We start from the raw sequence: 24,602 nt of genomic DNA, 5'->3' as shown, positions 1-24,602 counted from the left end.
GTCCATGGGATTTTCCAAGCAAGAGTACTGGAGTGGGGTGCCATACTTACAGTTATATTTTGCTTTTATAACAGATAATTCCTGTATAAGCGATAGGCAAGCAAATTCAGGTACTGTTTAACCTGACTTTGTGGATCAGTCTATGCTCTTCTTGGAAAAACGTCAGCCTTCATTCTAGGCAGGCGATGAACTCTAAAAAAATAACTATACAATACAGAACTGTGATTTTCAGAGGAATTACTCTATAGTGTATTCTCTGTCTTCTCAAAGAGAGTGCTTTGTCTAACAATTTTGCAAAAAGTTGAGTCTTAAAGATGGTAATTGGCAGAACTTGATTTATGGAAAGTTGAAAGCAAATGAGCTAGAAGAGATAATGCCAAAACACTCTCCACTTTCAGAACAGATTGTTACTCCATACGGGAAGAGAATGTGAAAAAGCTCTCTCCTCCAAGTTCATGAAATTTAAGCCTTCATTCAGCTGACAGTCTTTCAGTAAGTTAATTTCCCCCAGGACTAAGTCAGTTCCGGTTAACACACAGACCTCTCTGAAGATAATCTTTTTCTTAAGAGTTACCTAATAGAAACTCTAAATTACAACGACAGCTTAGTTTTATTTAAAAAAAAAAAGTTATTTAAAAAAAACTCTTGCAAATGGATAGTAGTTTAAGTAAGGTTGTTGTAATTCCTTTGTAAATTCCACTACACATCATATCCTGGATATTAAAATGGATCCACTTCCCACATTATATAATGATTTTGTTATGAAAATCTAGAAAAGATCTTTATAATTTTTCTTTGAAATTATTTGGCTACTAAACTCATTTAGCTAATGACTAACCCTGATTTCTCTGCAATCATCTGACATTCTTGATAATTCTTGTGAAATAAATTAAAAAAAAAAAGCTCACAAGTTTTTTTTTTCCCAAATGTAATAAAATTTTTATAAATAATTACTTGACAATTATTGAAGTTCACATAATGTTACATTTTTAAATACCTGATTAAATTTTAATTGGGATTCTGCAGTTTTCTTTTTGTATTTTGGAGTCAATAACTTTACTTTTTAGTTCTCAAATATTTTCATAGGTCCATAAAAAGCTCATAAGCTCTAGAGACTGAGGACCAAAGGATGTGCCGTGGACAACAGAGCCCTGGTGCTGGCTTTTGGAAGGAAAGAGAATTCCAGTAAGAAGTGATTCACGCAAGGAGACATATTTAATATTTCCAGATAATGTGCTATTTCCTGCAGTACATTGATGATTATGAGTTATATTTCACTTTGCTAACGAGGTGAAGTAAGGCAAGCAGTCTTCACGACTTACTCATGATCCAGCTCAGTCTAGATCCCATGAACAATAAAAAGCACAATATGTGGTTGTTTCCGGGAGGACCAAATAGTTTAGTTGGGAAGAAAAATACTCCTTTCCTTATGGTTAGAATTTCTCTATAATAACTGAACATATGAGATCATGAGATAATGAATTCAGAGTTTGGGTACTTGAATGACCAAACTAAAACAATAATATTGTTGCCTGCTGTACCAAAATGATTGGTTAAATTGTCCTTTAAAACAATTTAACCTAGTGATTTAGACACTGTGATATTGCTGCTACTGCTGCTAAGTCGCTTCAGTCGTGTCCGACTTTGTGTGACCCCATAGATGGCAGCCCACCAGGCTCCCCCGTCCCTGGGATTCTCCAGGCAAGAACACTGGAGTGAGTTGCCATTTCCTTCTCCAATGCATTAAAGTGAAAAGTGAAAGTGAAGTCGCTCAGTTGTGTCTGACTCTTTGCGACCCCATGGACTGCAGCCCACCAGGCTCTTCTGTCCATGGCTGGGGACACAAAATTTTACCATAATGGAGGAAGTTGGATGAGAGTCTTTAAGAGGCCAACTTTATTTCTATTCAGGCCCAGGGGATATTGTTTTGAACTGGGGTTAGGTTTCTACTCCAATAAGAGAAACTGGAAACAGGAAGACAAGATTTCAACCCACAATAAAACAGGTATATCTGGATTAACACTGACTCTTATTCTGCTCCATTGCTCAGTGAGTATGACTGATATTTTTCCTTTGAAATAAACTTTGTTTTTTAAGGACGAATGGACGTATTCTTTCAAAATAGCACAAAATGTAGCACAGAGGCCTCTATAACCAAATGCTTTTTCTTCATTGTTGTCACTGTTACTTAAATAGTAACATTCCTAAAGCCCACAGTGAAAATGATATGGGCTTTAGGAACGCTGTGGAATTCTGGCTCTTTTGTAACTGGCAGGTAGGCCAGGAGGTTAAACTTTAATGCCTGAGTGACCTGACTCTCCTGACTCAAGGGAAGTCATGTACCATGGGGCACAATCTGGCTGCTCTGTTGGAGGAGGGTGAATCACCATTTCAGAACAAGCTCTGTGTCCACATAGAAAAGCCACCACTGCCGGTCTCCTATCCTGGGGAAATAATCTGTGAGTAACCCGCCTTCAACTCCTTAGAGATTATTTCTGAGAACGTGTGTCTTCAAGTACTGCTTGACATGACTGGAAGCAGAAGAAATGGCTACAGAGAATTTCAGGTCACCCTAAAGAACCACCTTGGGCTTACCTAGTGGCTCAGTCAGTAAAGAATCTGTCTGCAGCGTGGGACACCCGGGTTCCATCCCTGGGTTGGGAAGATCCCCTGGAGAAGGGAATGGCTATCCACTCCAGTATTCTTGCCTGGAGAATCCTCATGGACAGAAGAGCACGGTGGGCTATAGTCCATGGGATTGCAAAGAGCCAGACACGACTGAGCAACTAAGCACAGCACAGTGCCACTAAAAATCATAAAAGAACCGTGTGAGAGAGTATCTGTTAGCAGGGCCACTGCATGTATCTGTGCAAATGGTATACTGCACAACTCCAGGGGGCACCTTTTACACAACCCATGATGTGAATTGTGTCTTTGGAGTCCTGCAACATGGTGGGCCTATCTTTCTGTTTCTCAAATGATGAGACAATACAACTGTATTTTTCATCTTTAGATAGATCCCAAAGGCTGAAGCACCAAGGCTAACACAAGGAACAATACAGAGAAAGGGGTATCAGACAGTGGTGGGGAAGACTGTGAGTCAGAGTGACAAGGTATAAATCCCAACTTGGCTCCTTATCCAAGTCATATGGATATACCTTTCTATGCCCCAGTCTGTTCTGCTGTAAAATGGGTGTAATCAAGGTGGTTGGGAGAATTATATTAAATGATGCTGGTTAAATGCTTAGAATAGTGCTCAGCACATAGTGAAAGATTCACTAAATGTTAACTCTTACTGTTAAAGAAGATAATGTCTCTCTTTTTTTTTTTCCAATTGTTAGGATTCTGGAATGAAAATCATACCATATTATTACAATTCGGCCTCAAGAGTATTTATGGCTCTGGAAGAAACATTTTCTGTGTGTCTTTAAAGCTGAGAACTAGGAACAGTTTAACAGGATGCTTTTGGAAAAATGAAAAGACAATGACCAAAGGTACACCGAACCATTTGAAGATTTTTTATTGGGGTAATCAGTCCACAAAAAAATACTCTTTCCACTCGTCAAAGAGTGGCTCATTACCCAGGAATGTCTGAGACCCCAATGTGATCAACTTTTTTTTACTTGCAAAGAGAAACCTGGAATTATATTATATGAGAGATCTTCACTTTTAAAATGTTGCTGGTATCTCAAATTTTATAAAATACCATCTGGCCAATACTATGAAATCAAACAAAATAAGTTTGATGTGGGGGTGCTCCTTGTGTTACTAGATTTCTTTTTAACTGCCATTTAAGATGTACTGACTTACTGTTTTACTAATCTCAAAAAAAAAAAATCCTTTATGCAGACTGGCTAATGCAACAGTGGGCTAATATCAGCTATTTATATTTTAATAGTGGTGGTGGTGGTTTAGTTGCTAAGTCATGTCAGATTCTTGCAACCGTATGGAGCCTGCGAGGCTCCTCTGTCCATCCCAGGCAAGAGTACTGGAGTGGGTTCCCAATTCCTTCTCCAGAGGATCTTCCTGACCTGGGGATTGAACCTGGATATCCTGCATTTCAGGCAGATTCTTTACCAACTGAGCCACCAGGAAGCCCCACCTTAACACCAGGTGTAGTGTGTGTGTGTATTATAGTAGCTCAGTCACGTCTGACTCTTTGCAACCCCAAGGATTGTAGCTCACCAGGCTCTTCTGTCCTTGGACCTCTCCAGGCATGTATACTGGAGTGGGTTGCCATTCCCTTTTCCGGGGGGTCTTTCCAACCCAAGGAATGAACTCAGGTCTCCCACTTTGCAAGCAGACTCTATCATCTGAGCCACCAGGGTATAATAATTCTCAAAAAAAAAAAAATTTTGTGTGTGTCAAAGGCCTGAAATATTTACCATTAGAAATTAATTCCACTGGATAAATTATTTTATTTACTATTTAGCAGCAGGTATAGTAAAAATTTTTGGAGAATTAATTGTGATAAAATGTTAAGCGCTATTCCATCCATACATGAACCCAATCCTAGTAGACTCAATTTAAAAAAATTAAAATCTTCATTTTTACTCTTTAGCTAATCATTAACCAAAGTCTGAGTGACTACTTGAATAAATAATTTGGTACCCCCGAAAAACAGAAGGAAACTAGCATTTGATTAGCATCTACTATCCACTTGGTTCGGTTCTTTAATTGTTTTTTTCTTCAAATATTCAAAACAACCCCTTATAAGTCGTAATTATTCCTTATTTTATAAGCAATTTGATGTTTGGAAAGGTCATGCCTATTTCCTTTGGACCATGCACTTCTCTCATGCTACCAATGTTGATGCTGTCAAGTAAATATTCAGGATCTGGTACTGTTGGCAATCAGCAACACACACACACACACACACACACACACACCAACATTTAAAAACAAGGGTAAATTCATGAGGTTAGAGCTAGCTGCCATATGATAATTCAAAGGGAAGATTCTGTGCTGATGAACAGAACCATTTTCACCTTATTCTGAATCATCATGTTTCATTGTTAGGCACTGTATACAGTATATATATTAACTGGGATCTCATATTTTCTTAATTCATCACAAACACAGGTTGGAGTGTGTAATTAAATGTAAGTAGGTTATTTATCTTTCAGATTTTTCTAAAGAAGAAATGGAAGTCTGCTGGATTGGAGTGGGAAGGGTCTACAGAGATTAGGGGAAAATTGAGGGAGAGCAAAACTTGTGTTGATTTCATAGGAAGTAAAGGGTAGAGGTGGCAAGAATATACAGAAGAACTATACAAAAATGATCTCAATGACCCAGGTAACCACAGTGGTCTGATCACTCACATAGAGCCAGATATTTTAGAGTGCGAAGTCAAGTGGGACTCAGGAAGCATCACTACGAACAAAGCTAGTGGAGGTGAACGAATTCCAGCTGAGCTATTTCAAATCCTAAAAGATGATGTTGTTAAAGTGCTGCACTCAGTATGCCAGCAAATTTGGAAAACTCAGCAGTGGTCACAGGACTGGAAAAGGTCATTTTTCGAATCCCAAAGAAGGGCAATGTCAAAGAATGTTTAAACTACTGCATAATTGCACTTATTTCACATGCTAGCAAAGTAATGCTCAAAATTCTCCAAGCTAGGCTTCAACAGTACATGAACCAAGAACTTCCAGATGTTCAAGCTGGATTTAGAAAAGGCAGAGGAACCAGAAATCAAATTGCCAACATCTGTTGGGTCATAGACAAAGCAGGAGAATTCCAGAAAAACATCTACATCTGCTTCATTGACTACACCAAAGCCTTTGACTGTGTGGATCACAACAAACTGTGAAAAATTCTGAAAGAGATGGGAATATCAGACTGCCTTACCTGCCTCCTGAAAAACCTGTATGCAGGTAAAGAAACAACAGTTAGAACCGCACATAGAACAGTGGCTCGGTTCTGAATTGGGAAAGGAGTATGTCAAGGCTGTATATTTTTACCTTGCTTATTTAACTTATATGAAGAGCACATCATGTGAACTGCCGGGCTGGATGAAGCACAAGCTGGAATCAAGATTTCCGGGAGAAATATAAATAACGTCAGATATGCAGATGACTACCACCCTTACAGCAGAAAATGAAGAGGAGCTAAAAAGCCTCTTGATGAAGGTGAAAGAGGAGAATGAAAGAGCTGGCTTAAAACTCAACATTCAGAAAACTAAGATCATGGAAAGGGGCCCCATCACTTCATGGCAAATAGATGGAGAACAATGGAAACAGTGACAGACTTTCTTTTCTTGGGCTCCAAAATCACTGTGGATGGTGACCGCAGCCATGAAATTAAAAGAAGCTTGCTCCTTGGATGAAAATCTATGACCAATCTATATAGCATATTAAAAAGCAGAGACATTACTTTGCCCACAAATGTCTATCTAGTCAATGCTATGGTTCTTCTAATAGTCAAGTATGGATGTGAGAGTTGGATCATAAAGAAGACTGAGCACCGAAGAACTGATGCTTTTGAATTGTGGCATTGGAGAAGACTCTTGAGAGTCCCTTGGCAAGGAGATCAAACCAGTCAATCCTAAAGGAATCAGACCTGAATATTCATTAAAAGGATTGATGGAAGCTGAAGCTCCAATATTTTGGCCACCTGATGCGAAGAGCCCACTCATTAGAAAAAAGGCCCTGATGCTGGGAAAGATTGAAGGCAGGAGAAGGGGATGACCGAGGCCGAGATGGTCGGATGGCATCACCGACACAAAACATGAGTTTGAGCAAGCTCCTGGAGATGGTGATGGACAGGGAAGCCTGGAGTGCTGCAGTCCACAGGGCTGCAAAGACTCGGACACAAATGAGAAACTGAACAACAACAAAAAGGGGTAGAGAGTCAGAAGTGAAACTAGTTCATACATTAGCAGGACAGCCTTAGATTTAACGATATATAAGGAAATCTAAGACTTCCCAGGTGGCGCAGTGGTAAAGAATCTGCTTTCCAAGCAAGAAATGTTAAGAGACATGGGTTTGACCCCTGGGTTTGGATGATCTCCTGGAGGAGGAAATGGTAACCTACTTCAGTGGTCTTGCCTGGGAAATCCCATGGGACAGTGGAGCTTGGTGGGCTACAATCCATGGGGTCACAAAGAGATGGACAAGACTGAGCTACTAACCAACCACCAACAACATTCTGACATCTGTTAAGATGTCTTTATGTCAAATATGTCTTTCCAAGCAATATCAACTCTAAGTAAGACATTACCAACTTAATCCAATGTCACATAAATCCCAAATGATTAAATATTGTTTATCCAGAATAATATAATATACTTATGAAGATGGATGAGTAACTATTTTGAGGTCACTATAATAAATGCAAATAAATATAGAGTACTTGGGGAAAAAGGAGCACTTGCTTCAGAGAGTTTGCAATAGAAAGTGGGGATGGCTGGTAAGAAAAGCATCCCACAAAAGCTGGTAAGAAAAGCTTTTTACCAAAAGCTTTTACCAAAGAAAAGCTTTTTACCAAAAGCTGGTAAGAAAAGCTTTTTACCAAAAGCTGGTAAGAAAAGCTTTTTACCAAAAGCTGGTAAGAAAAGCTTTTCAATGACTCCCACGAAAAGCATCACATTATTTTGCTTTTTTGACTTTATAGGTCTTATCATATTTGAATTTGTAGTGTTCTTCACTGTGGATTTCACCCACTGGAACAGAACTTCCATGAGCACAGGGATTGCCTGTCTTACATCCTCCTACATCTCCAGTGCCTGGTCCATAGGAAGCACTCAACCAACATCGGGCAAATCAACCAGTGAATTACCTAGATCAGGAATGTTCTAATAAGAAAGAAGAGAAGGAAAACTCCTTGTGGGATGAATAGTCCCACACAAGATGTCAAGGAAAGAGGATCCTGGATAGGAGCTCGAAAGCTGGTGGAAATGAGAAGACCATTCCTTTGTGGGGTATGGCACAGACAAAACAGATGGGCCAGGCCCTAGAGCTGCATGAAGCAATGTGAAGTGCTATTCCACCAGGAGATCTTGATGAAGAGATTTGGGATTACATAAAGAAGAACCTTTTAACAAAAATAGAATGGGCTTCCTTGGGTTCGTTAGAAGAGTCAGTTTCTGTGAGGAGAGGTATGGGAGTTTTGGGTAGAAGAAAAAACACAGAGAAAATATGAGACTGGGCGGTCAGGCCCTGAGGATAGAATTTTTAAAGGTCTCCTCAAATCCTGGGATTTCAGGCCTCTGTTTTTACCTTTTTGCTCAAAATGATTTAAGAGAATTTCTTAAATTCCTTGAATTAATCATAAATAAAAAGCTGCCTTTTTCTTCCTAAACCAAAAGAAAACAACTAACAATCAAAGTTCTTTCATCTTTTATTTGGCAAAACCACATTTCAGCTAGTGGGGAAACAACTGTTTTACCTTCACTCTAGAAGAGGTAATTGAGAATGACATTAAAGACACATTTTCTACAGATTTCAGAAGACAATGAATCATTTTGTTTTGAAGGTTTATGATGTGATAAAGTATTTTTAAGGCCCATTCTAATTAAACAGCTTGGAGAAAGATGGCTTTAAATCTCAACCTATGGAAGCTCTTATTTCACATGCTAGTCTACAGAGGACTTCAAATAAACATGACTGTACATCTGATGGTGTGAGAAAGTAAATGGATTTGCTTTATATTTATTAAGATCATCTCTGGTGTCATATATTCAAATGCTAAGATACTAACACAAAAACAATAATAGCTTTGTTTAAATTTTTTCCAACACACAGAATAAAGAGAAGCCTTGATTGCAAATACTTTTATACACAGGCAGATGAATTACCTCAGTGTCTATGACCTTCATAGAGGTAGGTATTGGTGCCTATGTCCTCTGAATACCTACCTCTCAAAGCTGAATTCTCCAAAAATCTCCAGCTCCCTGACTGAAGGCTTTTTTTTTTTTTAATACCTGTAAGTCTTTGTCTAAGGGTTGTTTTCCTGGCCACAGTTACATGATTGACCTATGGATAAGCAAACCAGAGTGCTGGGTTGTTCATGATCCCTAGAAATAGGTGATGGATGAGAGGGAGTTGGTAGGTAAGGGTTCCAGCTTCCTCATCCTATTGATGGGGCCACTCTAAGGAGTGTTCCACACTGTCCTCTGTTGCCCCAAGCAGGACTCAGACCCATGTTCCCACTGGGATAACTGTCTCGATGATGTTTTTGTGTCCTTCCACTCTCTGTCTCACTTCCTGACTTCTTTGCTTAGGTTTTGTGGACTTCCTAAATAAACTACTCATACTTTTTGTCCCAGGTTTTACTTCCGGAGTATCCTAGACCAGCCCTGCCTCTTCCGTTATTTTGTGACACCAAAGAAGAGTTTATTGGGACTTGGAAACTAAATAAACAGGGATTAAAGTGAGAAAAGTAGAGAAGACCCTGATGCTGGGAAAGACTGAAGGCAAAAGGAGAAGAGGGCAGGAGAAGATGAGACGGTTGGATAGCATCACCTGTTCAATGGATGTGAACTTGGGCAAGCTCCAGGAGACGGTGAGGGACAGGGAGGCCCGGTGTGTTGCAGTCCATGGGGTTGCAAAGAGTTGGACATGACTTAACAACGGAATAATAACATAAAGTGAGATGGTTATGTGTGTTCTTCGTTAAACACTGAAATGCTTCTATTTTAGTTTAATACTCTGTAGAGTTTCTCAAGTTCTTCCCTTTTTCTTTACATCCTTGTTTTTCTTTCCCATTTGGCTTTTTCAGTCTCTGGCACACATGTGAAATAGGATGCCATAGGGGTATGTCAAGGAGAAACACTGAATTTTTTTTTTAAAGTTTACAGTCTCAGAGTATTTGTTATATGAACCAAAAAAACACTTTACACTTTGTGTGGGGGATGTGTGTGTGTGTATGAAGAGAGTCATTATGAATACATGATATGTTGGCAGGCAAATGTTATTTCTAGAAGAAATGGAAATGTAAATTTATTTGCCTGGATCTAAATTAGTGTTATTCTGAAATCAGTATATTTTCTGATGGTGTGAACCAACATATAAAATACATAAACACACACACACACATATATATATATGTGTGTGTGTGCACTTGACATATACTTAATATTGAGTTGGCCCAAAAGTTTGTTTGGGTTTTTCTGCACAATATTAGGCAACATCCAAATGAACTTTTTCAGTTCAGTTCAGTCGCTCAGTCATGTCCGATTCTTTGCCACTCCATGGACTGCCGCACACCAGGCTTCCCTGTCTATCACCAACTCCCAGAGCTTGCGCAAACCCATGTCCATCAAATTGGTGATGTCATCCAACCATCTCATCCTCTGTCGTCCCATCTCCTGCCTTCAATAATTCCCAACATCAGGGTTTTTTCCAGTGAGTCAGTTCTTCGCATCAGGTGGCCAAAGTATTGGAGCTTCCGCTTCAGTCCTTCCAATGAATATTCAGGACTGATTTCCTTTAGGATTGACTAGTTGCTCTCCTTGCAGTCCAAGGGACTCTCAAGAGTCTTCTCCCAACACCACAGTTCAAAAGCATCAATTCTTCCATGCTTAGCTTTCTTCGTACTCCAACTCTCACATCCATACATGACTGCTGGAAAAATCATAGCTTTGACGAGATGAACCTTTGTTGGCAAAATAACATCTCTGATTTTTAATATGCTCTCTAGGTTGGTCATAGATTTTCTTCCAAGAAGCAAACATCTTTTAATTTCATGGCTGCAGTCACCATCTGCAGTGATTTTCAGTTCAGTTCAGTTCAGTCACTCAGTCGTGTCTGACTCTTTGTGACCCCATGAATTGCAGCACGCCAGGCCTCTCTGTCCATCACCAACTCCCGGAGTTCACTCAGACTCACGTCCATCGAGTCAGTGATGCCATCCAGCCATCTCATCCTCTGTCGTCCCCTTCTCCTCCTGCCCCCAATCCCTCCCAGCATCAGAGTCTTTTCCAATGAGTCAACTCTTCGCATGAGGTGGCCAAAGTACTGGAGTTTCAGCTTTAGGATCATTCCCTCCAAAGAAATCCCAGGGCTGATCTCCTTCAGAATGGACTGGTTGGATCTCCTTGCAGTCCAAGGGACTCTCAAGAGTCTTCTCCAACACCACAGTTCAAAAGCATCAATTCTTTGGCACTCAGCTTTCTTCACAGTCCAACTCTCACATCCATACATGACCACTTGAAAAACCATAGCCTTGACTAGATGGACCTTTGTTGGCAAAGTGATGTCTCTGCTTTTGAATATGCTATTTAGGTTGGTCATAACTTTTCTTCCAAGGAGTAAGCGTCTTTTAATTTCATGGCTGCAATCACCATCTGCAGTGATTTTGGAGCCCCCCAAAATAAAATCTGATACTGTTTCCACTGTTTCCCCATCTATTTCCCATGAAGTGATGGGACCAGATGCCATGGTCTTCATTTTCTGAATGTTGAGCTTTTAGCCGCCCCCCCCAAAAAAGTCTCTCACTGTTTCTGGCCAACCCAATAAATAGTACATACTAAAGATACTGAAAATCAATCAACAATGAATCTTAAATTCAGAGTTAATGACTGAGTCATGTCTCTTTTCTAACAAGGTTTAACTGTCTTAAGAAAAAAAACAAATACCCCCCCACCCCCACCCCCACCAAATAACAAGCCTGGAGCCACCACAGAGTCATATTAGGTCGGTTGTTAGTCAACAGTGTTGAAAAGCCAGACATGTCAGAATGGTCCCTAAATCTCCAGTTATTTATAGCAAGTATTTTAACATGGGGAGATAAAAAGGACAGATTGTCTTCAGACGTCTGAGACCAGTAAAGGGCCTTTTTGACTCCTTCTCTTTCTGAATGCTTAGAAAAGAAAAACCCCACTGTGAACTGATGAATGGGGTGGGGGGGATAGACATTTTGGTGATTTTGATCTCCATTTTGCTGAGTAGGAATAAGAGGGAATTCTGAGGTGCTCTGAATGTTAAAAAGAGAAAGAGGGAAAGAAAGAATGAAAAAGAAATGAGAGAACAAAGAAGAGTAAAAAGTTTCCAGACTTTTCACAATCACTTAAATATTGGATCGCAAAATAAATAAAAATAATGGCCCAAACTTCCACATTATGAAGGCTTGTAGTTTCAGAGCTATAGGGCTTTGTAATCATAAAGATATTAGAGATTTAGAACCAGTATAACCACAAAGTTTATGAAATTTTGGAAAGTAACTTTTTCTTTACATATTTCTGATCACTAAAACTAATCCTTTTAAAAGATATTACCTGGGTTCTTTCTCTGAACATTAACTGTATTTTTTTGTTATAGAGATAGCTTAAGTAGCAGATGATAGGGGAAAAAATCTTCCTGACATTGGTCATGGCAATGATTTTTTTGATATGGCACTCAAAGTACAGGCTGCAAAAGCAAAAACAGGTAAATGAGACTACATCAAACTGAAAAGCTTCTGCAAAGGAAAGGAAACCATCAACAAAATGAAAAGACAGCCTACGGAGTGGGAGAAAATATTTGCAAACCACAGATCTGATAAGGGATTAATATCAAATATATAAGGAACTCAGGCAATTTAATAGCAAAAACAATAACAACAAAAAGCACTCCAAATCATCTGATTAAAGATAGGGCATAGAACCTCCAAACAAAGACATACAAAAGGCCAATAGGTATATAAAGAGGCACTCAACATCACTAATTATCAGGGAAGTGTATATCAAAGCCACAGTGAGATATACCTATCAGGATAAGTTTTACCAAAAAGGAAAAAAAAAAAAAAAAAAGTGTTGGCAACAGTGTGGAGAAAACAATACCCTTGTGTGGGGATGTAAATTTGTGCAGCCATTATGGAAAACAGTATAGAGGTTCCTCAAAAAACAGAACCATCACATGATTCAACAATCCTACTACTTGGTATATATCCAAAGGAAATGAAATTACTATCATGAAGATAGATCTGCACTCCCACGTTTATTGAAGCATTACTTACCAGAGCCAAGATACGGAAACAAGCTAAGTGTCCATCTACTGATGAATGGATCAAGAAAGTGGGGCACATAAACACAATGGAATATGATTCAGCTGTATGAAATAAGGAAACCCTGCCATTTGAGACAGTGTTGGACAGGGAGGCCTAGCGTGCTACGATTCATGGGGTCACAAAGAGTCAGACACGACTGAGCGACTGAACTGAACTGAACTGATGAACTTGGAGAGCACTGCTGCTGCTGCCAAGTTGCTTCAGTCATGTCTGACTCTGTGCGACCCCATGGAGTGCAGCCTACCAGGCTTCTCTGTCCATGGGATTCTCCAGGCAAGAACACTGGAGTGGGTTGCTATTTCCTTCTCTAAGGAGGGCACTATGGTAAGTGAAATAAGCTAGATGGAAAAAGACAAATAGTGTGTAATCTCGTTCATACGTGGAATTAAAAAAAAAAACTCATACAAAGTAGAAATAGTAGTAACCAGGGGCTGGGGAGTGGAGAACATGGGTAGCTGTTGATCGAAGGGTACACGCTTTCAGTTACAGGATAAATGAGTTCTGGAGATCTAATGCAGAGCACGGTGCACAGTGAAAGTGCTGTATTGTATATAAACACTCGCTAAGAAAATAGATTTTAAGTGATCTTACTACATACATCAAAAAAACAGAGGTAACTATGAGGTGATGGAAGCGTTCATTAATTTGACTGTGGCACTCATTTCAGAATGTATATATGTCTACAGGCAGAAGGAGAAGTGCGGAAATAATCCTGACTTATGTGGAAGAGGAAAGGTTATCTCCAGTTAACTTTTAAAAACCACCTATGTCCTACTTTTAAGCCCTACTTATCTGGGCTTCCCTGATGACTCAGTGGTAAAGAATCCACATGCCAAAGCAGGAGACATGGGTTTTATCCCTGGGTCAGGTAGATCCTCTGGAGAAGGAAATGGCAACCCACTCCAGTATTCTTTCCTGGGAAAGCCTATGGACAGAGGAGCCTGGCAGGGTCCATGCAGTCGCAGAGTCCAACATGACTTAGTGACTAAGCAACAACATCAATGAACTTATCCACAGGACAGCTCTGCATAATGAATTCTAGAATGTGGTTAGTGTCAGTTCAGCTGTGGATGGAGGAAGCAATCTTCACCAAACTTAACTGATAATGGCTGTGAACTTGTCATGGAGGCTGGTCTAAGCTCAGTCGTGTCTGACTCTTTGCGACCCCATAAATCGCAGCACACCAGGCCTCCCTGTCCATCACCAACTCCCGGAGTTCACTCAGACTCATGTCCATCGAGTCAGTGATGCCATCCAGTCATCTCATCCTCTGTCGTCCCCTTCTCCTCCTGCCCCCAATCCCTCCCAGTATCAGAGTCTTTTCCAATGAGTCAACTCTTCGCATGAGGTGGCCAAAGCATTGGAGTTTCAGCTTTAGCCTCAGTCCTTCCAATGAACACTCAGGACTGATCTCCTTCAGAATGGACTGATTGGATCTCCTTGCAGTCCAAGGGACTCTGAAGAGTCTTCTCCAACACCACAGTTCAAAAGCAGAGGTAAAGGAACAAGAAAGCCCATTTTTAGTTACTTAACTCCAAAATCGGATGCCAGGCTCAAGTGCTGCCTTCAGGTCTCAATCCCCAAAGTAGACTTGGAAATACTCAGTGGAGTATTTCCAAGTCTACTTTGGGGATTGAAACCGTGGTCACTCAAGAAACACTGGTCATGGCCTTGGTGCTAGACCACAGGCATGTGCCATCGTTCACTCAGCTGTCAGAGCAGGCTGATAATTTGAGACCAAGCAGTTGGTGACATTCCCTCTTCACATACCAGCTGCTTCTAGCAGGAGAGTGCACATCTCAGCCAACGAAAACATTTCTTGGTGCTTCCGTAGACCTTGAGAGCACCCACTGGCTTGGTGGGGAGCAATTGGTATGATTGGGAACCCAATCCAAGGAAGGTTCTGGGAAGACCCCATTCTGGACCTCTAGAAGCAGCTGCCTTCACACCACTGATGAGAGGAGGCAAACAAGGCCAGCGCGCATGTGTCATCTGCCTCCATCAGTCAGTGGGAGGGAAGCCAGTTAATGCTTTTTTTTTTTACAGCTCTTCGTGGAAATCAATTAGCACATTGCCACACTTAGATAGCAGCACCTAGGCAGAGGATCAGCAGGCTTTCCCAACAGCCTTTTCATTAAGGAGACATATTTTAAGTCCATCCCACTTTCAGTCTCTGCAGCATAACGTGACTCTGCAGACACACAGTCAATTTCAGTCTGACCTAATCTCTTTTTTTTTTTAATATTCATAAACATCTTAAGGCTCTGGCTCACTGGGCCTAGGCACTGAATGAGCAGGAAGACATGACGTGAGGACAATGGGGATGCGGGCGAGAGAAGGGCGGAAGATGCGTTGCTCATAGGAAACGCAAAGCTCTCACGTCCAAAGAATTTCCTTCATTTTTTTTTCCATGTCGCTCCCTTGAGGTTATGCAGCTGGATATTCTCAGAGCTGAGAGCAGACAGGCTCACCATAAGCTATTCCTTCTACCTTCTGATATTTCCAGGCCCTCTGCGATGATGGTGGTCTCAGGACCCAGTTAGTCCTCAAACCAAAGCAGATGCCCGGGTGCGGTGTCTGATCTCACCCTCTTGGAAGGCAGCAAGATGAAAGCACATGTGGAATTTTGGCTGCCACTGATCTTACTTCCTCCTTGACAGACAGTTCTCCTTTTTTTTTTTTTGTAAAATAAGCCAGGAGTAATAGAGCTTTGACAAATGACAGAGAATGGAATGCATTTCTCAATTAATTAATGGCAGGTATTTTGAGAAAGAATACCTAATCAACACCTAACTCCCAGTTCTTCTGGTGTGGGACATCCTGAAAGCATTTAAATAACTGCCACATAGTTTATTACAAACCTAGTGAACTGTTTTGATCTTTCCTGTCAGATTAGAGGAAGTTTCAGACTAAGAATAACAAGTATAGCATTTAGTCCTACTCTGTATGTTATCCTCATTTACAGATGTGAAAACTGAGCTACAGTACAGTTGAATAACTTGGCTTAGTGAGTTAGGCCACACAGCTAGGGACACGTACCTCTTCATGGGTAAGAAAGTGCAATTAAAAGCAGTGATCAATTTTTGACACTTTAACAAGCAGTGATCGATTAAAATCATAAAATTCTCTGCATTTTCCTTGATATTTGAAAGAAAAATCTGTGCTTTCCCTGAGGGGCAGCTGCTACAAGGTCTTATAAGATATGACTTACAATTTTTCAGCTTTACAGTGGTGCTAAAGAAATACACATTCAGTAACAACTGTACCTGAAATTTTGAATTTTGATCTTTTTCTTGGGCTAGCAACATGTGGTATGACACTCTCTCATGATGCTGGGCCATGGCTCCCAGTGAGCCATCTGATCATGGGCAAAAACAACCAATACACTTAGAAGCATTCTCTACCCACACAACCATTCTGGTTTTCAATCTAATACAGTATTCAGTAAATTACATGAGACATTCAACACTTTAAAATAGTCTTTGTGTTAGATGATTTAGCCAAACTGTGAAAGTGTTAGTCGCTCCATCATGTCTGACTCTATGCAGCCCCATAGACTGCAGCCTGCCAGGCTCCTCTGTCCATGGAATTCTCCAGGCATGAATACTGGAGTGGGTAGCCATTCCCTTCTCCAGGGGATCTTCTCGATCCAGGGATTGAACTCAGGTCTCCTGCACTGTGGGTAGATTCTTTACCATCTGAGCCACAAGGAAGGCTAATATAAATATTCTAACCACATGTAACATCAGTTCAGTTCAGTTGCTCAGTTGTGTCCAATTCTTTGCAAACCCATGGACTGCAGCACGCCAGGCCTCCCTGTTCAAATCCTAGAGCTTGCTCAAATCCATGTCCATCAAGTTGATGATGTCATCCAACCATCTCATCCTCTGTTTTCCTTTCTCCTCTTGCCTTCAATATTTCCCAGCATCAGGGTCTTTCCAATGAGTCAGTTCTTCACATAAAGTGACCAAAGTATTGGAGTTTCAGGTTGAGCATCAGTCCTTCCAACTAACAGTCAGGACTGACTTCCTTTAGGATGGACTGATTGTATCTTCTTGCAGTCCAAGGGACTCTCAAGAGTCATCTCGAACACCACAGTTCAAAACCATAAATTCTTCAGCTCTCAGCTTTCTTTATGTAACATAGGCTGGGCTAAGCTCTGATGTTCCACAGGTTAGTTGTACTCAATGCATTTTTGATTTCCAGTGTTTTCAACTTACGATGAGTTTATTTGGCCATAACCCCATCCTAAGTCAAGAAAGATCTGTATATGCAATAAGTTAAGTTGAAATTGCTTCAAACACACCAAAGAAATCATTAAAACGCAAAAAAGGTTCTGGAAGAGGGGAAAACATTCTCCTGTAGTCAGTGAAGCAGAGCATAAAAGCACATTTACAGATTGACTACAATTTATGGAAAGAGAAAATATGTAAAGTAGCATGAAAAAATGTTAAATTATAATTGTGTTATTGTGGTAGAATATCAGGTGAAATTTTGTTTTTTTACTGCTCATTCTACAACTTCTGGATGTACTGTTTTTGTAATTAACAGCAATGCATTAAAGATAAATTATGGAAGCCCAACCTTTTTCTGCACAAGATGGCTGCTGATATTATAGTAGTTTAGCTCAATCTACATTCAGATTAATCTTTAAGATATTTTACCTCCAATCAAGGAGTTGGGAAATTTTTCCCTTAAGAAGAAAGACCACAGCCTTTATGTTCATTTTGTTCAGCCATTAGTTAAGACAAGGGAAAACAAAATACCAGGTTATCAATTACGAAGGATATTTATTTAAAAAATCAAAGTCCCTGCTTTCAAAGTGGTTAGAGTCTAATGAAAGACAAGTTAAACTCAGCCATGGAATTGGCACTCAGTATCTTCAGACTGCATGCTAATTTCAAATAAAGGAGAATAAATATACATACATATTTTTCATAAGTCTTTCCCATTAAAAAAAATACCATTTTTGCCAAGGGAAACTAAATGAAAGGAAATGGTTTGGGGTTGATTCAAAACTGAATATTTGAATTCTAATTTGGTTCTAAAGTCAGGGGAAAAAAGTCTACTTTCCTGGTATAATACTTTTAAAGCAAACGGAATTCATCATGCATGAAAAACTAATCTCTGACCTTTAATGGTAATTTTACAGATTGAAAAAAGTTTCAAACACTCAGTTGTGCAAAGGAAACAGAAATTTGCTCACAGTCTGTAGACACCACTTCAGCTGACAGTAATTTTCCATTGATGGGGAGAAAATCACGGAAATTACATGACTATGGCTGGCTTTAGACTGGTCCTATATAAACTCCAGCCACGATTCTGCATTTTTTTTCTTTCACATGCATGGGTAAAATATCAACAAAGTCTGCATAAAACCAATATTTTTGAAGTAACCTATAGTCATAATATCTGATGTAGTTTTGTCTCTTAAATTCATTGACTATACACATCATGCATTATATACAGCTAAAATTCTGCTGGGAAAGGCAATAAAGTATTCTGCTGTGAAACTGTTTCAACATATGTTACTCTAAAAGTTTTTCGATGACTTTAAACTTTCCGTATCATGAATAGTTTTCAAAATGCAGTTTTCCAAATGCAGGTGGGAGGTACCTTCTAAACCCTGAGTCAGTTCTACAAGAACCAAGAGAAACACCAAAAAGTAAAACAAAACTCTCCACACCACTTCCAAAGCAATGACGCAAAACCACAGCCAAGGGTCAGCAGCAGGGCCACCTGGGCCACACCCGTAAATGCTAGGGTAGTCCTGGTCACCTCCCCAGCCACACCTTTCTGAGTTTCTGTGGCCAACTTTGTGCTCTCCTATTCTAGAATACCATGACAGAAAGAATTCCAACTGCAGAAACGGGAAGTGTCTGCGTGTGTGTGTGTGTGTGTGTGCGTGCGTGCATGCGTGTGTGTAGGTAAACTCACTTGTTAGGGGTGAGGTGGTGATAAAGTGAGAGAAATATTAATACTAACCAACAGCCTAAATAAAACGATACATGTAAAGCACTTAGAATAATATTTGGAATTTAGACTGGAAACATGGGTGATAATAAATCATGTCAAAAGATATATTTGGCCTATTAAAATATAAAACATTATCTATGTTTCCATATTTTATGGGCACTCAATAAGTATAAGCTATTATTTTTAAGAAACCCTTAAACAGGGAAAAAATAGAGTAAAATATTTTTAACCATGATAACTTACTGAATTTTAACTTAGAAGTACTGATTTTTAATTATACTTATTTGATATAATTTCTTATCCATATTTTGTCTCCAGCAAAAAACCTCTGAGCTGCTAATTATGTTAATCATCTCTTTAAAATCTAAATATCATTTTATGAACATAGCACGCTAGGACATGACAAACTTGTGTTGTGAAGATTGGACTAAAAAGTAGTGTAAGATTTGGTCAAGAGGGTACATAATTTATCAATAATAAATTTGACTTTTAACAACAGTGAAATTAGAAGACATATTTCCCTTTTTATCTCCCTCCTTTATTTCCTCCCACTCCTCTTTGTCTCTTTTCTCCTTTTTTCCTCCTTTCTCTCCTTTCTTCCACGCATTCTTTCCTCCATCTCTCCCTTACTCTGTCCATTCATTCAACCCATCAACCAAACAACAATCATTTGTTGAAGGCTTTTGTTGTTTTTTCATTAAGACAAACCAATTAAGTAGTGTACTGCTGTGTGGTGCTAAGTCGCTTTAGTCGTGTCTGACTCTTAGTGATGCTACGGACTGTGACCCACAAGTCTCCTCTGTCTATGGGATTCTCCAGGCAAGAATAATGGAATGGGTAGCAATGCCCTCCTCCAGGGATCTTCCCCGCTCAGGGATCAAATCCACATCTCTATGTCTCCAGCATTGGCAGGCAGGATCTTTTACTGCTAGTGCCACCTGGGAAGCCCCAAGTAGTACACTATCTTTTTCAATTGATATATGTATTTATAACAAATAGATAAGTTAAAGTTATTCAATTTCCAAAGTCTATTGTTCTAAGGACTCACCCCAGCAGGAGAGTACTTGACCCAGGTATAGAATACAGGGTCTTACAATATTCATATTAAATTTGACCTGACTTTATCTGCACCTGTTCAGTCTCAGTGTATTATGTCTACTGAGCTTTTAAACCCCCTCTCTGGCTTTGTTTCTACTATTATTTCTCTAACCTGGTAACCTCATGGGTTCTCACAGTACACCTGCCAAGGTACCTAGACTATGCCTTTCTTCCTTCTTATGTTCCCCCTGCTCTTTTTTCCTCTCTCTCAAAGGCCTCCTTCAACACTAACGACAGTCGTCTGTAGTGGAAAAGTAATAACGAAATAGAAATCAGAGCTTTGCTCTGAAATGTCTGCAGGACGGAGAGAAGAGGAGCAACACACTTCCATCTTGGTGGTGGGAAAAGGAACCTCAAGGCAGAACTGTGCCTGGAAAGGAAATCTTTGTTCACTGTTTGCAGCCTTCTTGAGTCACTGGTCATTACTAGCAACACAGAAGCCACAGAATGAAATGAGAAAAGGGCTGAGCGGAATTTGGGAAGTATAGAGAAGCAGGAAGTGAGCTCCCTTGACGCATTATATGACAATACCACGCGTTTTCTGAAAACAACACACACACACACGCACACACAGCACTACAGGTTCTACTGGAGGACCATGAGACTATTTGGGCTTGAGAATTTATAGATCAATTAATGCAACTACAGTTATCGTCAATTAGGAACTCAAAAAATGGTTAAAATCTCTTCCTTATGCAGCAGTTAAGTAGAGATTTGGAGATAACATAGTTTAAGGATGTCTGCAAGCCTTGGGTAGACAACGTAGCTCTGCAGTGGTGGGAAAATTACATCACTCCCATGGGCCATGTATTTTTTCTCAGCTATAATTAAGGCATTATATTGGTATAATAACCAGTATAATGCTGTAGCTTGCCTTTTATAAATGTGCTGGATTACTGGAAGAAGTCCAAAAAATACATGTTAAGGAAAATAATACAATCATTTTTGATTGCTTTAGTTCTTATCACTTCATTAGTGCTGGTCAGAGAGGTAATATCAACCTTTAACCAGTCCTAGAAAAAGGGCCTGATACTGTTGAATGAGACCAAAAAGAACGCATCATGACCAAGGATGGTTATCACACGGCTGTTCCTGATTCTGACCAATAATTAGTTTAATGAGAAGTTTATGAACCCATGAGATTTCTCTGGAAAGAAGCAGCATAGGGCAAAAAAGGAGCATGGATTGTTCTCCCGAGTTTAAGAAGCCCATTGGGTATTCCAATGGGATATACCAGGTTGAGAAACCTGGTGTTTTCAGCAGTTCTTTGGCTGATCGAGTTAGGGTCCTTTATAAACTCGAGCTCAATTCCATGATATCTCAGGGTTCTATTTACCCGTGTATCATGAATTAGGTGGTTATTCATGAAATATTTACTGCCTTCCTCACTCTTCTACCCTTTAAATGATATTGAGCTTGGCCATATTATATAGGTTGACCAACAGAATGTGGGCTCAAATGATACTCGCCTTTTCCAAGCTGAGGCCTTACAAGTTGCAAGTGATTCCTCTTGCCACACTGGGAGTTGTTTACTATGCCATGACAAGAACAGGTCCAAAAAACTGGTCCAAGAAGAAGAAAAATCATGAGAACAAACAAGAAGGTGATCTGTCACCTGAAACAGCACCACCCCAACCCACTAGCAGACCTATGAGCAAGACACAAATACCTATTGTTACGCTATTGGTATTGTGTGGTTGGTTGTTATGTAGCATTCCTGTATAAACAGCCAGGTAACATACCTTACACTGAAAGATCACATTAGTTAATATGAATAATTATTTTCTCTTGGGATTCCAAGAGTTCTGACCAATTCAATCAGTCCAAAAACTTTATATTTTATTATACCCGTTCAACTTGCCCTAGAAATCCAGTCAATACCATTCCTCAAATCTGCCTTACGTAGCATACAGTGCCTCCTAGCCCTTTACAATTCCCATTTGTCTAATTTTTACAGGCAAGATTAAACTACATTTTTCATCTTTTTTAAGGAATTTCAGATGCCCCCACTCTTTTTTTTCCTCAGGAGGAAGCACTTCCTTCTGTAAACGGTAACCCTCTCCTTTGCATATCACCTTCTGCAACACATTTTAGTACCTCCAGTATTCTCCTGCATCACTTACTGGTTAATATATCCTTTAGCATCTAACAGAATTTTAAGAACAGGAATATTTATCTTGAATTTCAAAAGGAATATAGGTCCCTCAAACTAATCAGGTACAATTTAAATCAACCCACTTCCCCTCCAAGTCTGCTTCTCCTTTATAGACTCTAACTCAATAAATGTCTCTCCATTTTCCTAGTTGCCCAAGCCAGAAATCTGAGTGATTATTGATCTCTACACCCTTCACCTTCTATGAACTAAGTCCTTTTTCATTAAAACTTAGGATTTTTGGACATCAGTCAAATCAATCTATCCACCTCTCTGCAGCCCCATCACATTTCCCCATGGGATGACTGCAACTGATTCTCACCTGTTCCACCTATCTCCAGCCTTAACCATTTACAAACCAATTTCCCCCAACAGCCAAAGAGAATTTTTTTTAAGTTCGTATATGTCATCTGATGTTAAAAATGTTTCATTGGTTCCTGACTGCAGCAGGATGAAGTGTAAATTTCTATTTGACTTATTAGGTCTTTTATTATTTAGCTCAGCAGACTTCTCTAGCCTATTTCTGATTAATGCCCACCTTGTGTTCTCTATCTTAAAATATAGAATGATTTTCTGCATCTCCCCAAACCCATTTTGTTCTCTCTTAATCCCAGTCATTTGAACATGGTGTTCTGTCCATCTGACACCTTCATTCTCCTCCCATGACCCTCCCCTTAGTTATCTCCTCTTGTCCATTATATCTTAGGTCAGATAACACTTTCTTTAGAAGACTGCTCTGACTCTTGCCTTTCTCTCTAGCCCTGAGAGGCCTGGAAAGTGTTTCTACAGCATCTTGGACTTATATGCTTCCTGACAGCACTTATTATCCTATACTGCAATTTCTGATTAATTTGCAGCTGACTCTAATCAAGACCCAAGAGCCATCCCATCTTCCAGCTAGACCCTTGTATGCTTTGCTGTGCTTAGTTGCTCAGTCATGTCCGACTCTTTGGGACCCCATGGACTGTAAGCCCTCCAGGCTCCTCTGTCCATGGGGATTCTCCAGTCAAGAATACTGGAGTGGGTTGCCATGCCCTCCTCCAGGGGATCTTCCCAACCCAGGGATCGAACCCAAGCCTTGCGCCTAGCAGGTAGATTCTTTACTGTGTGAGCTACACAGGAAGCCCATCTAGACCCTTAATGTAATTCAAATATCTACATGTTTGTAGCCATGTTCCTATGAGAAGCTGGGCCTCAGCCTCAGCTCCCATGAAGGAAACCTGATTGTTTCCGCTAATTATAAAGGTAACACTTCGGCAGTGGTGATTAGGACACTGGCATGGAATGCAATTCTGACCAATGAGACATTGAAGAGAAGTTAGGAGAGTCTGTTTGGGAAGAATTTTTCTCTCTTACAAAAAGATATACGCGATACTGGATGCTTGGGGCTGGTGCACTGGGACAACCCAGAGGGATGGTGTGGGGAGGGAGGAGGGAGGAGGGTTCAGGATGGGGAACACATGTATGCCTGTGGCGGATTCATTTTGATATTTGGCAAAACTAATACAATTATGTAAAGTTTAAAAATAAAATTAAAAAAAAAAAGATATAAAAGAAAGGAATCTTTTTTTTTTTTAAACTAGTCATGGATATCTGCCTTTGATAGCTAGACTTGTGACAGACATTATAAGATCATGGAAGAAGAAGTCAGAAAAACCACCAACACTTGAGGAAGGCAAAAAATAAAGATGGAAAATATTCTCGGGCCTTTGATGACGTCAGAGTCACTGAGTGGTTTGAGCTGCTACTTGCCTCCCCAACGGGGACTGGAAGCCAGTTGAGTTCACGTTTTCTCTTCCAGCTACAAGCATTCTAACTTGCACACTTGTCTGTTTTCCTCACTGTACTGATACTACCAAGAGTTCATGCCTGTAAGTAGGATCAATAAAAGGACTAAGAAATTAAAAATAAATCTTAGAAGGCTGTAATTGCTATAAGATAATTGATAAGAAAAAACTATCATTAATGTGATACTATATAGAGAATCAGAATAAGCTTTAGAGGAAAAGGCTGTGGAAGTCTACTGATTTAGTCTCTGGGCCAGTGAATAAAAATGAACCTGTAATAGTCCTTTAAAAAGCTGGGTACAAAGTGATCACAGGGATTGTACTGCATGAAATTCAGAAGCCTCCAGAAGTGTGACCTAATTTAATTTCTTTTCTGTTCAGCCCCTCACCTTTCCCTCTTTCTTTCTCATGACAGCCCTGGTTTTACTTTAAGAGCTAAAGAACTTAAAAGAGGAAAATCCCACCAACATATTAGGCTCTGAACAAAGATCCAAGAAAAGGTCAAGGTGATATTCAAACCCACAGTCACATCAAACTTCTGTGGATTTGAACACTGAACAATGCCAGGGATCTTTCTGCTTCTGCAGAATTTCTTGTTATAAACA

General features: G+C 39.9%; 1 protein-coding gene and 1 long non-coding RNA gene across 13 annotated transcripts in view; one reads left to right on the top strand and one right to left on the bottom strand.

Annotated features, from left to right (window-relative positions):
* Window positions 1-8,615, top strand: part of LOC104975236 (uncharacterized) — a 22,744-nt gene extending 14,129 nt beyond the window's left edge. Inside the window, exons 2-3 of the long non-coding RNA XR_001494454.3 lie at window positions 3,342-3,494; window positions 7,612-8,615. This is a non-coding gene — a long non-coding RNA (uncharacterized lncRNA). The remainder of the gene's footprint in view (window positions 1-3,341; window positions 3,495-7,611) is intronic.
* The window catches only part of PDE4D (phosphodiesterase 4D), a 1,605,399-nt gene that overhangs the window by 317,769 nt on the left and 1,263,028 nt on the right, over window positions 1-24,602 (bottom strand). The window lies entirely within an intron of this gene.

The sequence above is a fragment of the Bos taurus genome, chromosome 20 (assembly GCF_002263795.3).
Source record: "Bos taurus isolate L1 Dominette 01449 registration number 42190680 breed Hereford chromosome 20, ARS-UCD2.0, whole genome shotgun sequence".
In the NCBI taxonomy this organism is placed as follows: Eukaryota; Metazoa; Chordata; class Mammalia; order Artiodactyla; family Bovidae; genus Bos; species Bos taurus.
Note: the sequence above shows the minus strand (reverse complement) of the source record. Positions and strands in the feature narration are given on the sequence as shown.